The sequence below is a fragment of the Lithobates pipiens genome, unplaced genomic scaffold (genome assembly GCF_037356315.1).
Source record: "Lithobates pipiens isolate NorthernLeopardFrog02 unplaced genomic scaffold, aLitPip1_a1.2 Scaffold_22, whole genome shotgun sequence".
In the NCBI taxonomy this organism is placed as follows: Eukaryota; Metazoa; Chordata; class Amphibia; order Anura; family Ranidae; genus Lithobates; species Lithobates pipiens.
This window is the reverse complement of record NW_027507784.1, coordinates 237,869,978-237,888,340: the sequence shown is the minus strand read 5'-3', so window position 1 is coordinate 237,888,340 and position 18,363 is coordinate 237,869,978.

The following is an 18,363-nucleotide window of genomic DNA, read 5'->3' as shown; positions in this document are numbered from 1 at the left end:
GTACCCCAACCTCCTCACTATCTCCCGTATCGGACCCCTGCTCATCATCAGACATAGATGAGCCCGAGGACTCCCTCACTACCACAGAAGGCCCAGGAGGCGGGGAGGGGGGTACAGGACTAGGGGACCTGAGAGGGCTCCTACTCCTAGAAAGACTTGCACACACAGGTTTTTGTCTTACTCCTCTTCTCCCAGTAACCCTTCCCTGCCTCTCCCCCACCAGACTCCGCTCCCTTCGGGCCGCCACCTTCCCTCCAGGAGCCACACCGGCGGCAGGAACAGCAGGAGAGGGGTCCCCAACCTTAGAAACACCAGAAGAGGGAGGGGGTAATTTACCCGGAGGAGGCACTTTACTTGAAGGAACCTCTCCCCCAGGGCATCCGCCACCTTCCACAGGCGCGCCCCCAGCAGATGAGGCAGCGCCCGCAGGTGGGACACCACTGGGACACGGGACCTCCCTGGGAGCAGGGACATCAGCAGGTCCCGGGGGCCTCTCCCTATGGGCCCTAGGGCACCTGCTGAATGGATGCCCCATCAGCCCACACAAATTACATTGAATGAGCCCACAGGACTCGCTAAAATGACCAAACTTATTACATTTGGCACAACGCACCACCGTGCAGTCCGCACTGAGATGGGTTGGGCACCCGCACCGGAAACAGCGGCGGGGCTGACCGGGATAGAATACCAGAATACGATCCCTGCCTATAAAGGCACTACCCGGGATGTGGGCAACGGTGTTACCTTGCCTCCTTAACCTCATTCTGGCATTCCAAGCCCCGGTCCACACCCCGCGCTCATCCAACCCCTTTCTCAGCGGGCCCTGCAGTTGGCCGTGCCTGCTCAACCAAGTACTAATGTCTTCTGGTGGCAGACTTTCGTTGCGCACCAGGACAGTAATACTTTTAACCTCTTCCTGTCTACTTATTGGGAAGACCTTAAACCCTTTCCAGGGATCTGTACCGCTAATAAGCCCAAAGGTGGTTATAAACAATTCCATAATAACCACGCTTACAAAACTGATATCAAAGTCGCGGGACCCCGCGGGATGAATCACCGCAAAGATTTCCGCGACCTTGATACCTAAGGAGATCACCATGCCCACCACCTGCCCCCTACTAGGGCACTGACCCTCTCCCTCCCACCTTAATTGAACCACATTTCGGCGTTTTCTTTCCGGTCCCCCAGTCCCCCGTGACCATGAATTGGCCCCGGAGAACTGGTCTGCCGGAGGGACCCGGAAATTTCCCGCCCCAAACTGTTCATATATTGGGCCGAGCGGCGCCACAGATCCTGCCACATTGGCATATGAACGCCGTTCGCCCAATGCTGTCAGGAGCTTGACCTCCGGCGACCCCTGCAGAACCCGCCCAGGGACGGACCTCGGGGCAGGAACCGGCGCAGCCGCCACAGGTGTCGCACCAACAGCATCCTTCCCTGGGACTCTCTTGCTATTACCCTTAGGCTGGACCAAGGACCCAGGAGGCTCCCTTCCACCGGCAGAAGCACCCTGAGCCTGTCCTGCCAGAAGCGCATCCCAGTCCTCAGACCACCCTTCACTTAACTCCATATGGGCCCCACAGGAGTCCACTCTAACTTCCTCCTTCTGAGAACCCTCCAAACTACGAATAAAGGCTAGTGCCGGATTATTCTCACCCAAAGGCTCCATAGGGCAGTCCCCCCAAGCCACATTCTGCGCTGGACATAAAGAATCACCAGCCGATGATCCAGACTCCTTTCCCGCATCGGCAGAGGCCCGAGAACCGGAAGCCGCGGAGGACGCGGACCGGAAGTGACGCGTGACCACCTCCGCCGGAACTCCGCCCACATCCGGCGCGCCACTCCCGGAAACCGTGGGAATCGCGGCCCGGAAGTGACGCTCGGCAACCTCCACCGAGGCTCCTCCCCCTTCTTTCGCGCCATTCCCGGAATTCACCATCTGATTGGGTTGAATCTTGCTAGAAACACCCCCTGCCTTCCGGGAAGACGGCGTGCTTCTCCCACCCTCCGCCATTGCAGGAATACCGATAACAACCCGCTTAGGCACCACTAAACAGTCCGAGCAGGATTTCCCAGCTTTGGTCTTCCCCTCACCTTGAGACTGATTTTCAGCAGTGATGGCCGACATCTCTGCTGACGGCACATCCTGCTCACAGCTGACTCCAAGGCTCACCGGGGCATTTACAGGTAAGTCCTTTTTTCCTTTAATCTTCTTTCCATCCTTCAACTTGGGGATCTTCACAATCGGGGTTTTTTGTATACACTTTGGGTCATTTGCTGTATCCTCAGGCACCCTGTTTTTTACACCATCACCCACCTTACTGACAGGTAGGGGTACAGATGACACAGAGGCACCCTCCACAACATCCCCTTCTAAGTCCATCACCTCACCGCCAGTCTCTGGAGCTACCACCTCCATTGCTGAGGCACTATCCAAGTCCTTCTTTCCTTCATCTGAACCATGGGCTTTGGCTGTAATGGCCGCTGGCTCCCTATCACCCAGTGGGGTTTCTTCCTCCATAGCCGGGTCTACCTTACTGCTTTTGTCCTCCGCCGCCTTCTCACGGCCTGGGAACCTTCCTTATTAGCCACACGAAGGGTCTCAATAATCCCTTGCACTGTCTGTGCACTCTCACTTGTGGGTTCCTCCGCCTCTCTCATGGGCTCCGCCGCCTGTGATAGACGCTGGTTGCGGCGTCTTACCGCTTGAGAGCCTTCATCGCACGCCACTCTCATAACTTTTTCTATATTCAACAGAAAGTCCTTTTCGCTTGAGGCACTTTCAATTAGATTTGATAAAAGCTCACCAAGCATGTTACACTGCTCTTTCAGTCCATCTATGACAGGTTTGAATTCTGTTCTCTTCTTGATACCTGATCTGTCGCGTCTATTCCTCAGCTCGGCCAAAACTTTCATTTTCTCGCAGTAACAGCGAGAAGCCTTTACCATTAAGCTCTTGGCTTTTCTTTTCCTCTCCGTAGATTTCTCCACGTCTTCTCCTGGCTGTCTCAGAGACCAGTCAACCAAGTCAAGCTGGTTTTCCAAGTACAGCCTCTCCTCCTCAACGAACTCCAGGAGCTTCAGGGCTCCACGCCTTTCCTCAGGCCGAGAAACAGGCCCCTGGCCTGGGCTGACCGACGCCATCAGCTCCCTGTCCTCCTCAACCACTCTGGAAGTCCTCAGAGCTCAGAGCACGCAGCCAGCACGCACAAGCTCCTACCGCTGACTGCAAGCTCTATTTAAAACAAGCAAGATAGTTAGCTATATAGGTAGATATAGCGGTGTATACTGCGTTCAGAACACGCAGACAGCACACACACACAATCTCCTAACACTGACTGAAAGCTCTATTTAAAACTAGCAAGATAGTTAGCTATATAGGTGGAAATTTTTATTAAAATAAAACTGCTACTGATTTACATAATCAAGAACTTAAGAAAGACTCATACTTGAGCAAAAAAAAGAACAAAAGAACAACTTGTACAAATGCTTTTAGATAGACAGGATCTATTCAAACTGCCCATAACGCCCATATCGGACGACCCCTAGTCCCATGATCATCTGGACAAAAAAAAAAAACCTATTCCAACCATTATTCTAACTATATATATTTATATTTCATACCCCCTATAGGCAGGAACGTAACGAAACTGACGGTGCATACCATGTTTTTAAAATTAAGTTGCCCAAAAGCTAAAAAAAAGGGGGGTGAAAGGACAGACAGACCTCCACCTAAGGAAAAGAAGGGGGAGATCATCAAGGTGGCCGGAAAGAGAACCCTCTCCACAACCTAGCACACCTTTCCCTACCCATTCTTTCCCCCTCAAGAAACCTCACCTTACCCAATTCCAGAATGATATCACCCGCCACCTCATGCATGGGCAGGAACTTGCCCCTAGTGGACACTAAACACAGAGCGTGCCAAGTGTAGTAAAGGCATATGACACTAACTAAATACAGTGATGATAACACAAAACCCCTCCGGGCTCTGAAGTCACTGTACACCCTCTCAGGATAGGCAAGGGCCCGGAGACGGGGATAGCCAATGGCATCTCAAACCTTCCCATAACCCCCAAGTTGAAGGGGCACTCGACCAAAAAGTGGTCCATGGTCTCTAGCACCCCACCACACTCAGGGTGAGGACAGCCTCTGTCCTCTGGGCTCCGGTACTTCAAGTTCGATCTCAGAATAGAGTCGTCCGTGGAATGCCCTACTTGCGAGATCCCAGAACTTGGCAGGAATTCTCTTGGAATTCAGGAGGGCTAGTCCCTCCCTGAGAACCCTGTCTGGACAGTCCCTTAAGGCCAGTGGTCTCAAAACGTCTGAGGCCATGACCCTCTGGTACAGCTCACGCCGGCCCAGGGAGCCTACCTCTAAGGCCGTTATCCTCCACCGCCTTAGTACCTTCAGGGCGGTTGGGACATAGGCGGGGAGGTACCCGTGGGACCTCCGAAGGTCACCCGGGACGACCGCCCCCCTCCCACCTGCTCAGGAACACTAGGAACCAATTCTTGCACGAATGTTCCCACAGAGAGGGTTCGTCCACAAAAATGGATTGCAGATTGAACTTCAGGAACACCACAGTGAAAAAAACCATGGGGTTGATCATGTCCAAACCGCCCTCCCCTCTCCGCCGATACGTGACCTCCCTTTTTATCAGGTTCAGTCTGTTTCCCCACAAAAGTAGAAAAAACAGACCGCAGACCCGTGCATAGAGTGATTCTGGCAACAGACATGCGTAGCTGACATAGAGGAACTCGGGAAGCAAATAGGTTTTAACCAGGCTCACCCTTTCCCTCAATGACAGCTTCCAGCCTTTCCAGGCGTTAACTTTCTGGGTGGCACCTACCAGCCTGCGCTCCTCTGGTCGGGGCAGGGGAAAAACGTCCGGGAGGTCGAACTGCTCACCCTCCCTTCCCAACCAGAGAGCTTCACTCTTGTCCCAGTTGACAAACGAACCAGACGCCTCGGAGTAGCCTCCAATCTGTGTTTCCACAAACTGGGCCTCCTCTTGGCTAGCCACTACCACCGAGACGTCATCCGCGTAGGCCACCACCTTCACCGCTTTATCCGGGCCACTGCCGGGCTCCATCAGGGCCCCCCTCAGCTGCCCACAGTCTAGCCTTCTTACGAAGGGGTCGACTGCAAAGACATAGAGCAGGGGACTCAGCGGACAGCCCTGCCTAACACCAGAGTCCACCGGAAAGGTAGGACCCACCCAACCATTGACCAGAGGGAAGCTCTCGGCCCCTCTGTACAAAATCCTGAGCCAATCAATAAATCGATCAGGCAGGCCGTATCTACCCAGGAGAAGCCAGAGGTACTCGTGGTCTACCCGAACAAAAGCTTTCGCCTGATCTAATGCCAGCAGATACCGCCCATCACCTGTTGCCCTGCACCTCTCCACAGCCTCCCATCACCTGTTGCCCTGCACCTCTCCACAGCCTCCCGGACATTAAGGACTGCACTAAAGGTGCTATGGCCGGGAACTGTGCAGTGCTGGGAGGCAGACAGCAGCTTGCCTGCAACAGCAGACATACGCGTAAACAAAATCTTTGCCAGAATCTTTCTATCCGTGGAGAGAAGGGCGATAGGACGCCAATTCTCAACCACGGACGGATCCTTCCCCTTGGACAGAAGGATCAAGGCCGACCTTCTCATGGACGGAGGGAGCAGGCCAGATGCCAAACACTCACTGAACACCTCCCTCAGACGAGGAGCCAAAAGGCTCTTAAAGGCTTTGTAAAATTCTGCCGTGAACCCATCAGGCCCCGGCGACTTCTTTAGAGACAACGAGTCAATAGCCTGCTCAATTTCGGCCACTGAGATCTCTTCCACCAAGGAGTCTAGGGGGTCAGACCCCACCTCAAGTGGAGTCCCGTCAAGAAATTCCTTGGCTCTCCTCAGATCCAACGGCTTCTTCCGAAGGATGTCTGAAAAATGGGCTCTGATGATCCCCAGGATGCCTGGCTTGGACCTTACCAGGGAATCCGAGGGATCTCTCAGTCCATGTATGACCTTCCCACTCACCGCGTCCCCACAGCTTTTGTAGGGATCCGGGTTGGTGAACTTCCCGTAATCCCTCTCCAGCATCAGGGAGGCGAGACGGTCATACTGACACTCCCTCATCTGGAGCTTCAGATCCGAGATCTGGTCCTGAGGGCCACCATCAGAAACCAAGCGATCTAGCTGCCTGCGTAACTTCTGGTAGGCCTGATACCGGGATGCTGCCCGACGGCCCGAGACTTCCCGGAAGAAGCCCTCCGACCTCTTCTTCACCACTTCCCACCATTCCTGGCGGGAGCAGCCGCTCTCAAGGAGCGAGGCTTGTTCTAAAAAGAAGTCCTCATAGGCCGATCTGATTTCAGGGTCCTCAAGTAGCGACCCGTTTAGTCGCCACAGGCCCCTTCCTTTTCAAGGGAGGAGGACGGGGGGGAAACAGGGGGAGGGTGATTTTTGGGCGAGGGCTTTTTCTCCTTGGCCGGCTTCCCAGGTGTTTTTGTTGCCGTTGCCCCATCTGACACAGGGTCAGACGGGGCCGGAGAACTCACCGGCTCCCTCACAACGCCAGTTCCTGTCCTTGATCCGCGCCTGGGGGGTCTGACCCTTTGAGGGAGGGGGGAACCCTCCCTCTGTGACCCTGAGGGGTTGGGATCCCCACTTCGTCTAGGGACCCCCTCACCCTCCGGGCCTGGGGCACCCCCCTCAGCCTGGTACCCCCTGAACGCCTTGGGGTACCGACTAAAGGGGTGTCCCATTTCCCCACAGAGGTTGCAGACAATGAGCCTGCAACCCTCAGGTGAGTGGCCGAAGCCATTACACCTCACACAGCGGGGCATTGTGCAGTCCGCGCTGAGGTGCGTGGGACTGCCGCATTTGAAACAGCGACGGGGCTGTCCAGGGTAGAAGACCAGGATCCGGTCTCTACCTATGAAGGCGCTGCCAGGTACATGCGCCACAGTATTGTTGTGGCGCTTGAGCCGGATCCTGACCAACCACGCACCTGTCCAGACCCCGCGCTCACCCAAACTTTTCCTCAGCCCTGTCTGGAGCTGCCTGTACTGCGCCAGCCAGGTCGCGATGTCCTCAGGTGGGAGGGACTCATTCCTGACCAGTACAGTCACATTCTTTACCTCCTCCTGCCTCGAAAGAGGTATCACCCGGAAACTTTTCCATGGATCTGACTTCCTGACGAGCTCGTACAGTGTCAGGAAAAGCTCCATGGAGACCAAGGAGACGAAACTTACATCAAACTCCTTCGAGTTTGTGGGATGTATGACTGCAAATAAGTCCGAAACTTTAAAGCGCAGCCCCAGCAGATAGTCGATGACCTGACCCCTACTGGGACATGCAGACGTCCCTTCCCACCTGAGCTGCACCACATTCCGTCTGCGCCTCTCAGGGCCCCCCGTACCCCTCGTCCAGGCCTGCGCACCCTGGGGCTGATCCCCAGGGGGAGCCCGGAAATTCTGGGCGCAAAACTGGCCGTACAGGGGACCCAGGGGGACAGAGGAACCTGCCACCTTTGCAAACGAGCGCCCAGCCTTCAGGGCACCTAAGAGGTTTGCCTCCTCCTGTGTGCCCAAGATGAAAACTGGGTCTGTGGGGGAAGGGCCAGACCCCTGATGGACCGGACTCCCTGGCTCAGTTCCACTATCCACCGCATTCCCGCCAACCGGCATCTCACTCCTTACCGCGGGGGAAGGAGCAGTACCCCCTATAGCAATATGATCCTGTATGATCCGTATGAAATTCAGGGCCGAGCACTCGCTCCCCAAATCCCCCATCGGGGACTCACTCCAGCATACTTGTCCTGCTGGAAAAAAACCCCCAGAGGACGCTAAAGCTGTCATTTCCAGGGAGGTCTCCGACTCCACCGCCTCCCCTCCCCCAACGAGCGACACTAACGGCCCCTCTAGTTGAACCCCAGGTGTCCCCATTTCCGTTTTAGGCCCTCCCGGGACTTCCGGGGTCACCGCTGACATCACTTCCGGTTCCCGGAAGTCGATCAGGTCACTTCCTGTCTCGTCACCTGGAAAAGAAAGTGATGCACCCGCCCCCATCCCACCACTCCTCCCAGTGTCAGCAGAAGATGCTTGTCCACATTGTCTATCCGAGACCACACATGTGTCCGTTCCCATCAGCACCTCCCCCTCTCTCCATGCGGCCGCGGCGGGGGCCGCCATTATGGCCGGTTTTCCTCGCACCGCTATGGGTCTGGCGGGAGTCATCAAGGTCACCGGGGGGGCCCCGGAGGGGGGTCGGACTGCACTATCCGCTGGGGACCTCTGACCATTGGCCTTCACTGGCCCCTCCGACGGCTCTCTGGTGAGGACCACCATCAGTTTTTTGTTCTGCTGACTGTGACTTGCAATTCCACCGGAGCTTTTACGTGCTTCATCGGGTACCCTACCCGGATCCTCCGGCACTGCGTCCATAGGCATAGCAGGTGTTAACACAGGAATCCGGGGACCCTCCGCACTGACAGCTCCGGGGGTCATACTTTCCTGACAGGCCATGGATTGGTTGTCACCGGAAAACGCTGCTTCCACTGGGGTCTGTGGCACTGTTGCATCAGGTGAGAGTTTCAGGGGGGACTTCAGGGGGGTACTTCCTCGTCTCACCGCCTGGGTTCCTTCCTGGCTGGCCTTTAGAAGTTCTTTCTTCACCTCTGTCAAAAACCTTCTCTCACCCTTTCCACGTTCGCAGAGACCGCCCAGCAGCCGCCAGAGGTCCCTGCATTCATGCTTCAGGCCATCTATGATCTCCCTATATTCACCATGCTTGCTGCTGGCTGAGCGGTCCCTGCGATTTTCGTAGGTCGGCCAGTCGCTCTGAGCGCTGTACATAAGCTGCCGCGGCCTTCTGTATTAAGGTTTTTACCCTCTCTCTTCTCTTCTGGAGCTTGCTTGGGCCCTCTCCCGGCTGGGCCCAGGTCCAGTCCATTAGCTCAGACTGTGTGACCAGGAACAACTTTTCCTCCCTGGAGAGGTCCCTCACCCCAGGGGGGGTTGTCTGAGACCCAGGCCGGGAAAGAGGCCCCGGGCCTGGGCTGGCCGATGCCATGAGGCCGGATGTCCAGGACAGCCGTGGTTCTCCACAGAGCTCCTCCACGCACGTCTGCTCTCTTGGAAAGCCTCTCCAGGTGTGTGCTGGGTTCAGAGCACGCAGACAGCACACACAATCTCCTAACACTGACTGAAAGCTCTATTTAAAACGAGCAAGATAGTTAGCTATATAGGTGGATATAGCGGTGTATACTGGGTTCAGAGCACGCAGACAGCACGCACAATCTCCTAACACTGACTGAAAGCTCTATTATAAAAGATAGATATATCGCTAGCTATATAGGTGAATATAGCGGTGTATACTGCGGTTAGGGCACGCAGACAACAACCACTACAGAAGAGCAAGAACGAAAAATCGGCCGATAACGATCGGTGTATACTGTGTTGAAGGTACACAGAACACCCACTAACTGCTACAGACGCCAACACACTACACAAGGCCGCCGCGCTGGTGGCCTTATATAGTGTGGGGCGTGTACTACACAGCCTGAGCTATGATTGGCCACAGGCATCCTGCCTGTGGCCAATTATGGCTCTCCTCGCTGCCGGCGCTGTGATTGGCCAAGCATGCAGGGTCACAGTGCATGCTTGGCCAATCATGAGCCAGCAATGCACTGTGCCATCGCAGTGCATTGTGGGGCGTGAGCTCCACACGAATTTGGCGCGAACGGCCCATAACGTTCGGAATTCGCCGAACGGGCGAACAGCCGATGTTCGAATCGAACGTATGTTCGACTCGAACACGAAGCTCATCCCTACCTGTGACCCATGAAAGTGAGCCCAGCCCACCCAGGACAGTCAAATGTGTCTGCTTGCCCAGAATTCCTTTAGACTTTCAGCATTCTGGAACTTGTAGTTTCAAATAGTTAAAGTCTATGATAACATTAGGTGACCAGACTATATGTCCCACAATCCTCTGCTCTCATTAAAATGGTTGTATACTCATTTTTTTTACTTTTACCTACAGGAAAGCCTATAATAAGGCTTACCTGTAGGTAAAAAAAATATCTCCTAAACCTTTACGGTTTAGGAGATATTCCCCTCGGCATGCGCCGCTGACTGCAGCAGCGCATGCGCATAAGGCTGAAAGCCCGGCAGTGGCCGGACCTGGTCGGGATTAAATCTCCCGCGCGCATGCGACATCGCGGCTCCGGCCACTCACAGCGCTGGAGCCGCGATACCCGGAAGAAACGCAGAGGGAGCATGTCAGCTCCCTCGGCGTGGATCGGACCAGATGTCGGGGCCTCGTTCTAAGGTAAGTATTTCATAATGAGCTAGTATGCGGTACATACTAGCTCATTATGCCTTTTCCTTTGCAGGTAGAAAAAAAAAACATCTGCGGGTTTACTCCCGCTTTAAGTAATTGGATTATCTCCTGGTTGAGCACTAGAGGGAAAGTGCTCCATGTATAGCATTAAAAGAATTGTCTCTGAATGAAGATAGTAACACAGCCAGCACCTGACTACACAAGCAAATCTATAACACTTAAAGTAGAACTATAGGCAAAACTTTTTTCACTTACCTTTTATTCTACTGTATATCCCTTATTTTGGATTCTGTAACTGCTAATACTCAAAACCTATTGAACATGGCTTATGTACAACAATAAGTACATATTTCCTTACCCGGCAGTGCTTTGGGATGTGGTGATCAACCTTTATTTGATATGGTATAACCCTGTTATCAAACTGTGACTAAGCTTTGTTTTAATATTCTAGAATAAGGATGAGCCGAACACCCCCCTGGTTCGGTTCGCACCAGAACCTGCGAACAGACCTAAACTTCGTGTGAACTTTAGAACCCTATTAAAGTATATGGGACTCGAACGTTCAAAATCTAAAGTGCTAATTTTAAAGGCTAATATGCAAGTTACTGTCCTTAAAAGTGTTTGGGGGGGTCCTGCCCCAGGGGACATGGATCAATGCAAAAAAAAAAAGTTTTAAAAACTGAAGTTTTTTCGGGAGCAGTGATTTTAATAATTATTAAAGTGAAACAATTAAAGTGTAATATTCCTTTAAATTTCATACCTGGGGGGGTGTCTATAGTATGCCTGTAAAAGGGTGCATGTTTCCCGTGCTTAGAACTGTCCCTGCACAAAGTGTCATTTCTGCAGAAAAAAAATTATTTAAAATCACTCGCGGCTATAATGAATTGTCGGCTCCCGTAATACAGAGAACACTCATTGAAAGTCATTGATAAAAAAAAAAAGCGTGGGGTTCCCCCAAATTCAATTACCAGGCCCTTCAGGTCTGGTATGGATATTAAGGGGAACCCCGCGTCAAATTAAAAAAAAAATTGACGTGGGGGTCCGCCTAAAAATCCATACCAGACCCTTTATCCGAGCACGCAACCTGGCAGGCTGCAGGAAAAGAGGGGGGACAAGAGAGCGCCCCCCCCCTCCTGAACCTTACCAGGCCACATACCCTCAACATTAGGAGGATGCTTTGGGGGTCTGTGACCCCTCAAAGCACTATGTCCCCATGTTGATAGGGACAAGGGCCTCATTCCCACAACCCTGGCCAGTGGTTGTGGGGGTCTGCGGGCGGGGGGCTTATCAGAATCTGGAAGCCCCCTTTAACAAGGGGACCCCCAGATCCCGCCCCCCTGTTTGAAATGGTAAGGGGTTACAAAAATACCCCTACAATTTCACAAAGAAAGTGTAAAAAATAGTTAAATAAGACAAATACACTTTTGAAAAATTCCTTTATTAAAAATAAAAAAAAGATTCCAGCGGTGGTAATCCACTCTTGCAATCCAGCGACTGATGATCATGTCAGGAATCCGTCCGTTCTGCACGATCGGGTCTCCGTTCGCGCACGCGCGTTCGTGCCGCGGGTCGTCGTGGGCACGCGCGTCTTCGAGCGCGAGCGGGTGCACGTCGTTCGGATGTGCACGCGGCACACGCACGCACGTGTGCGCGTTAGCGCTATTGGCGCCAGTGGCCCTTTTTAAAGGAGCAGCTGCAGTTGTGCTGTGCTGTTCGTCTGCAGCTCGTGCCTGAAGAAACCTGTTTATCCGTCTGCTACCAATCCGATACCTGACCCGGCTCCGTCTGACCTTGTTGACCTCTCCTGCTCCGACCCCGGCTTGTTTGACCCCTCTTGGACTGTTTACCTGTTGCCGAACCTCTGCTTGTACCTGACACCTCTGCCAGCTCCTGCTTGCTTCTGCTCCTGCTACCTCGCATCCTGAAGAGCCAGCCATCCTGTTCCCACGGTCTGCAGTCTTCTCCTAGCTGCTTTCCCGCCACAGCAAGCTCCTGCTCCAGAGGATCCTCTTCTACTCAGTGCCTACTGCTGCACCTGGCCGGACTCTCCTACCCCGCTGTGCTCCGGTCTTCCTGTCCCCATTCCAGTGAGACCAGAACCAGAGCCGTTAGAGAGGTCCCCTTCCACTAAGTCAGACTCACCATCTGAAAACCTTAACAGTACGAACAGCCCAATGTCTGAGTCTGCGGAAGGGGCCTCCGCCATGGAGGAGATCTGCTCGCATCTCGTGGCCCTGACTCAAGCCGTGAAGTCCCTTCAGGATGGTTACTCCAGGCTGGAGGAACGTGTGCAACATCTGTCTACCTCCGGTCCTCCAATCACCGCTCCTCAGCCTCCTCCTGTTCAGCCAGCCATTCAACCGGCCGTGATGACACTTCCACCTGAACCTAGGGTTCCCATCCCAGAGAGGTTTTCCGGGGACCGCTCCAAGTTCCGGGCCTTCCGTAACGCCTGCCAACTATACTTTGCTCTCCAGCCTAGGACTTTTTCTCTGGAGGCTACTAAAGTGGGTTTCGTTATCTCCCTCTTGCAAGGAGAGCCCCAGTCCTGGGCCCATCACCTCCTGGAAAATGACAGTCCTCTCACCCAGACCCTTGCTACCTTTTTCGAGGGGATGGCCCAGCTTTACGATGATCCCCAACGGTCCGCTACCGCGGAATCAGCATTAACTGCGCTCCAGCAAGGCCGAAGGTCGGCAGAAGACTATGTCTCGGACTTTAGACGCTGGAGTGCAGATACCCAGTGGAACGAGTCGGCCCTAAGACATCAATTCCGCTTGGGCCTGTCAGAGGGCCTTAAAGATGAGTTGGCCCGTGTGGGAACCCCAGATTCTTTGGAGGACTTAATCGCTTTGGCCATTCGGATTGATAGGGGACTCCGTGAACGTAGGGCGGAACGCTCCACCCAACCCCAAAGACCAGCCTGGATGTCCGCCAGGACCCCTTCTTCAGCACCCTTCTTCACTCCATCCCCTCAAGGGAGGCCTGCCAGTGTTGCCCAAGCACCTGAAGAACCCATGCAGCTCGGATTACTCTGGCCTACCCTGTCACCTGAAGAGCGAGCCCGCCGCCGGCAGATGAACTTGTGCCTATACTGTGGCGGCCCCGGACATTACGTGGCCAACTGCCCTGTTAAGACACGTAAGTGCCTTTCTTCTGTGTCTCACCACCCTGTAACTCTGCCTTCCAACACTTTCCATGTTGCTCTTCTGTTCTCATTTCAGCTGCAGGGAAGAAGGATTCACGTCAGCGCTATCCTTGACTCAGGGGCCTGCGGCTGCTTCATTGACGCTGCATTCACCAGCCTGCACTCCATCCCTCTTCGGAATAAACCCCATGAACTTTCCATCTTCCTGGCTGATGGTTCACAAATTAAGTCTGGCCGAGTCACCCAGGAGACTCTTCCACTACCCGCTACCACTTCCTGCCAACATACGGAACTGCTAACCTTGGATGTCATCTCATCACCACTTTTCCCTGTGATCTTGGGTATTCCGTGGCTGCAGGCACATAACCCCTCCATCGACTGGTCTTCCGGGGAAGTGAGTTTCCTCTCCTCTTACTGCCAGGATCACTGTCTTCCTGGAGCTTCTGTACAGCCCAGAACGCTCCTCTGTCTGGACCCAGACCAGGACTTATGTCAGTTAGTTCCAGAGCCCTACCAAGAGTTTCTGGATGTTTTCAGTAAACGGGGGGCTGATTCTCTTCCCCCACATCGCCCCTACGATTGTCCCATCGAGCTCCTTCCTGGGACAGAAATCCCGTTCGGGCGTGTCTTCCCTTTGTCTGAGAAAGAGCAGGAAGCCCTAAAGGTCTACATCACCGAGAACCTTAAGAAGGGGTTCATCCGCCATTCCACATCTCCTGCCGGTGCCGGGATATTCTTCGTTACAAAGAAAGATCAGACCCTTCGGCCCTGTGTGGATTACCGGGAGTTAAACCGAATCACGATTAAGAATCGTTATCCCCTACCACTGATTCCAGAGCTTTTTCAGAAATTAAGGTCAGCTTCTATTTTTACTAAGTTGGACTTGAGGGGAGCTTACAATCTGGTCAGAATACGAGCAGGCGACGAGTGGAAGACTGCGTTTCGGACTCGTTTTGGGCACTACGAGTACTTAGTAATGCCCTTCGGACTTTGTAATGCCCCGGCTACTTTCCAGCACCTGATAAATGATGTCTTCCGAGACTTTCTGGACATTTTCGTCATTGTATACCTGGACGACATTCTAATCTTTTCCGGGTCCCTGGAACAGCATCGTGGGCACGTCAGCAGGGTGCTGCTCCGGCTCCGGCAACACGGACTTTACGCTAAAGCCGAGAAGTGTAAATTTGAGCAGCAGAATATCCAATTCCTCGGCCTTGAAATCTCTCCAGCAGGCATCAAGATGGACCCACAAAAGGTTTCTGCCGTTCTCGAATGGCCAGCCCCCACTGATAAAAAGGGGATCCAGCGCTTTGTGGGCTTCGCCAATTTTTATAGAAGATTCATTAAGGGGTTCTCGGCCATTATCGCTCCCATCACTCAGCTCACCAAACAAAATATACGTTTTCATTGGGGACCTGAAGCGCAGGCCGCCTTCAAGAGACTCAAGAACCTGTTCACCTCTGCTCCCGTTCTCAGTCACCCAGATCCGTCAAGACCTTTTATCTTGGAGGTAGATGCTTCTGAGGTAGCAGTAGGGGCGGTGGTCTCCCAACGTCAAGGTAAAGATGACCTGATGCACCCCGTGGGGTTCTTTTCTCGCAAACTTTCTCCAGCAGAGAGAAATTATGATGTGGGGGACCGAGAGTTACTCGCCATCAAGTCCGCGTTGGAGGAGTGGAGATATTTACTGGAGGGGGCGGTACACCCCGTACTTATCTACACAGACCATAAGAACCTCGAATACCTCCGTACCGCCAAACGTCTGAAACCTCGGCAGGCCCGTTGGGCCCTCTTTTTCTCCCGGTTCTGCTTTCATATTACCTACCGCCCCGGGTCAAGAAACATAAAGCCGGATGCGCTTTCCCGCATGTTCGATAGCTCCAAGGACATCGCACCCCCTGATACCATCCTCTCTGCTAACACCTTTTTGCTTGTCCAGCCTGACCTTTTGTCCCTGTTAAAGAGAGCTTCCCTCGTGTCCTCCAGTCCTCCAGGAGTTACGCTCATTTCCAGAGAAGGTCTGCTTTGGAAGGACAATCTAATCTTTGTTCCGGAAGATGTCCGAATAAAGGTCTTGGGTCTCCTTCACGATCACCCTCTCGCCGGGCACTTTGGTGTCCGCAAGACTCTGGAGCTTGTACAGCGCACCTTCTGGTGGCCAGGCATGAGGGAGTACTGCAAGAAGTATGTGAATTCCTGCCCCGTGTGTAGCCGGAATAAGGTCCCCAGAAACCGGGCCTGGGGTCTGCTTAAACCACTTCCCGTACCCGACCGTCCCTGGCGGATGATTACAATGGACTTTATTGTGGAACTCCCTCCTTCTGAGAACTGTACTGCCATCTTTGTGATCTGTGACCGTTTGTCTAAGATGGCCCATTCTCTACCCTTGAAGGGAACTCCCACCGCATCGGAAACGGCTCACATCTTCATCAAGGAGATAGTCAGGCTTCACGGGGTACCCTCCAATATTGTTTCTGATAGGGGGGTGCAATTCACCTCTCGTTTCTGGAGAGCCTTATGTGAGGCCCTGAAAATAGAATTGGCCTCGTCCTCCGCCTACCACCCGCAGACCAACGGACAAACGGAACGCACCAACCAAACCCTCGAACAATACATTAGGTGCTTTTCATCCTTTGTTCAGGATGATTGGGTTTCCCTCTTACCTTTGGCGGAATTCGCCTACAACAATGCCAGCCATGCTACCACCGGCCAATCCCCGTTTTTTGCTAATTTTGGTTTTAACCTGTCCTTTCTTCCTGATATTCTTTCAGAATCCCACGTTCCAGCGGTACAGGACACTGTATCTTTTCTTCAGCGGAATAACCAAATCCTACAAGAGACCATAACCAAGGCTCAGGCGGATAGCAAGAGAAACTTCGATCGGGGAAGAAGGGGAGAACTGATTCTTCAAGTCGGGGACCAGGTATGGCTTTCCACTTCTAACTTGAAATTAGCTTGCCCCTCTAAGAAGTTGGCACCCAAATTTCTGGGTCCATTTCCAGTTAAGAGGAAGATCAATGAAGTATCTTATGAACTATCTTTACCTGTTTCCATGAAAATTCACCCAGTCTTCCATGTAGCTCTGCTTAAGCCTGCTGTACCTGATCCTTTTCCCGGTAGAGGGACAGGTCCTCCTGATCCTGTGTTGATCGATGGCAATGAGGAATATGAAGTGGAGGCCATTCTGGATTTCAGAAGACGTCATGGACAAGGTCAGTTTTTAATTAAATGGAAGGGTTATGGTCCGGAAAATAATTCATGGGAACCTGCTGCTAACCTACATGCAGATAGATTAATTCAGGCCTTTTTTGCTGCACACCCTGAAAAGAGAGTCGTTAGGGGCACCCGGAGGTTGCCCCTTGTGGGGGGGCAATGTCAGGAATCCGTCCGTTCTGCACGATCGGGTCTCCGTTCACGCACGCGTGTTCGTGCCGCGGGTCGTCGTGGGCACGCGCGTCCTCGAGCGCGAGCGGGTGCACGTCGTTCGGATGTGCGCGCGGCACATGCACGCACGTGTGCGCGTTAGCGCTATTGGCGCCAGTGGCCCTTTTTAAAGGAGCAGCTGCAGTTGTGCTGTGCTGTTCGTCTGCAGCTCGTGCCTGAAGAAACCTGTTTATCTGTCTGCTACCAATCCGATACCTGACCCGGCTCCGTCTGACCTTGTTGACCTCTCCTGCTCCGACCCCGGCTTGTTTGACCCCTCTTGGACTGTTTACCTGTTGCCGAACCTCTGCTTGTACCTGACACCTCTGCCAGCTCCTGCTTGCTTCTGCTCCTGCTACCTCGCATCCTGAAGAGCCAGCCATCCTGTTCCCACGGTCTGCAGTCTTCTCCTAGCTGCTTTCCCGCTACAGCGAGCTCCTGCTCCAGAGGATCCTCTTCTACTCAGTGCCTGCTGCTGCACCTGGCCGGACTCTCCTACCCCGCTGTGCTCCGGTCTTCCTGTCCCCATTCCAGTGAGACCAGAACCAGAGCCGTAAGAGAGGTCCCCTTCCACTAAGTCAGACTCACCATCTGAAAACCTTAACAGATCATCTCTCCAGCGATCACTGATCTGATCCAGCTCAGCGCATCCATCCATCTTCTGTTTCCACGGAGGAGACACTGCGGGGATCCCGACGGCCTGACGTTTGTTATATGCGGAGGGCGGGGCCACCCGTCACCTGACCCCGCCCCCCGCTGACGCGATTGGATAAGCCGGGCCTCTCCAATGATGTGTGGGTGACTCCACCCTCCTCTGATGTAACGGAAACCTGAGTTAAATTAGAAGGGGACGGGGTCACCCATACATCATTGGGGAAGAACGGCTTTCCTCACTAGCGTCAGAGGGGGCAGGGTCAGGTGACGGGTGGCCCCGCCCTCCGCATATAACAAACGTCAGGCTGTCGGGATCCCCGCAGTGTCTCCTCCATGGAGACAGAAGATGGATGGATGCGCTGCGCTGGATCAGAGCAGCCATCGCTGGACCCCCGGAGAGATGATCATCCGTCGCTGGATAGCAAGAGTGAATTACCACCGCTGGAATCTTTTTTTTATTTTTAATAGGAAATTTTAAGGAATTTTTCAAAAGTGTGTTTGTCTCATTTAACTATTTTTTTACACTTTCTTTGTGAAATGGTAGGCCGCGTACACACGGGCGGACTGTCTGGCCAACTAAGTCCGTCAGACAATCCGACAGACAGTCCGTCCTACTTTTGAATGAACGGACTTGACCACACACGATGAACAGACAGTCCGCTGAAAGCTTGCACGATGATGTGTACAGCACGTACGATGGGACTAGAAATACGACGTCCAATACACTGCAACCTTCGGCCGTGTAAATCCTTTCTGAGCATGCGCCATACTTAGTCCGTCCAACTTGCCTACTCACGAGCGGA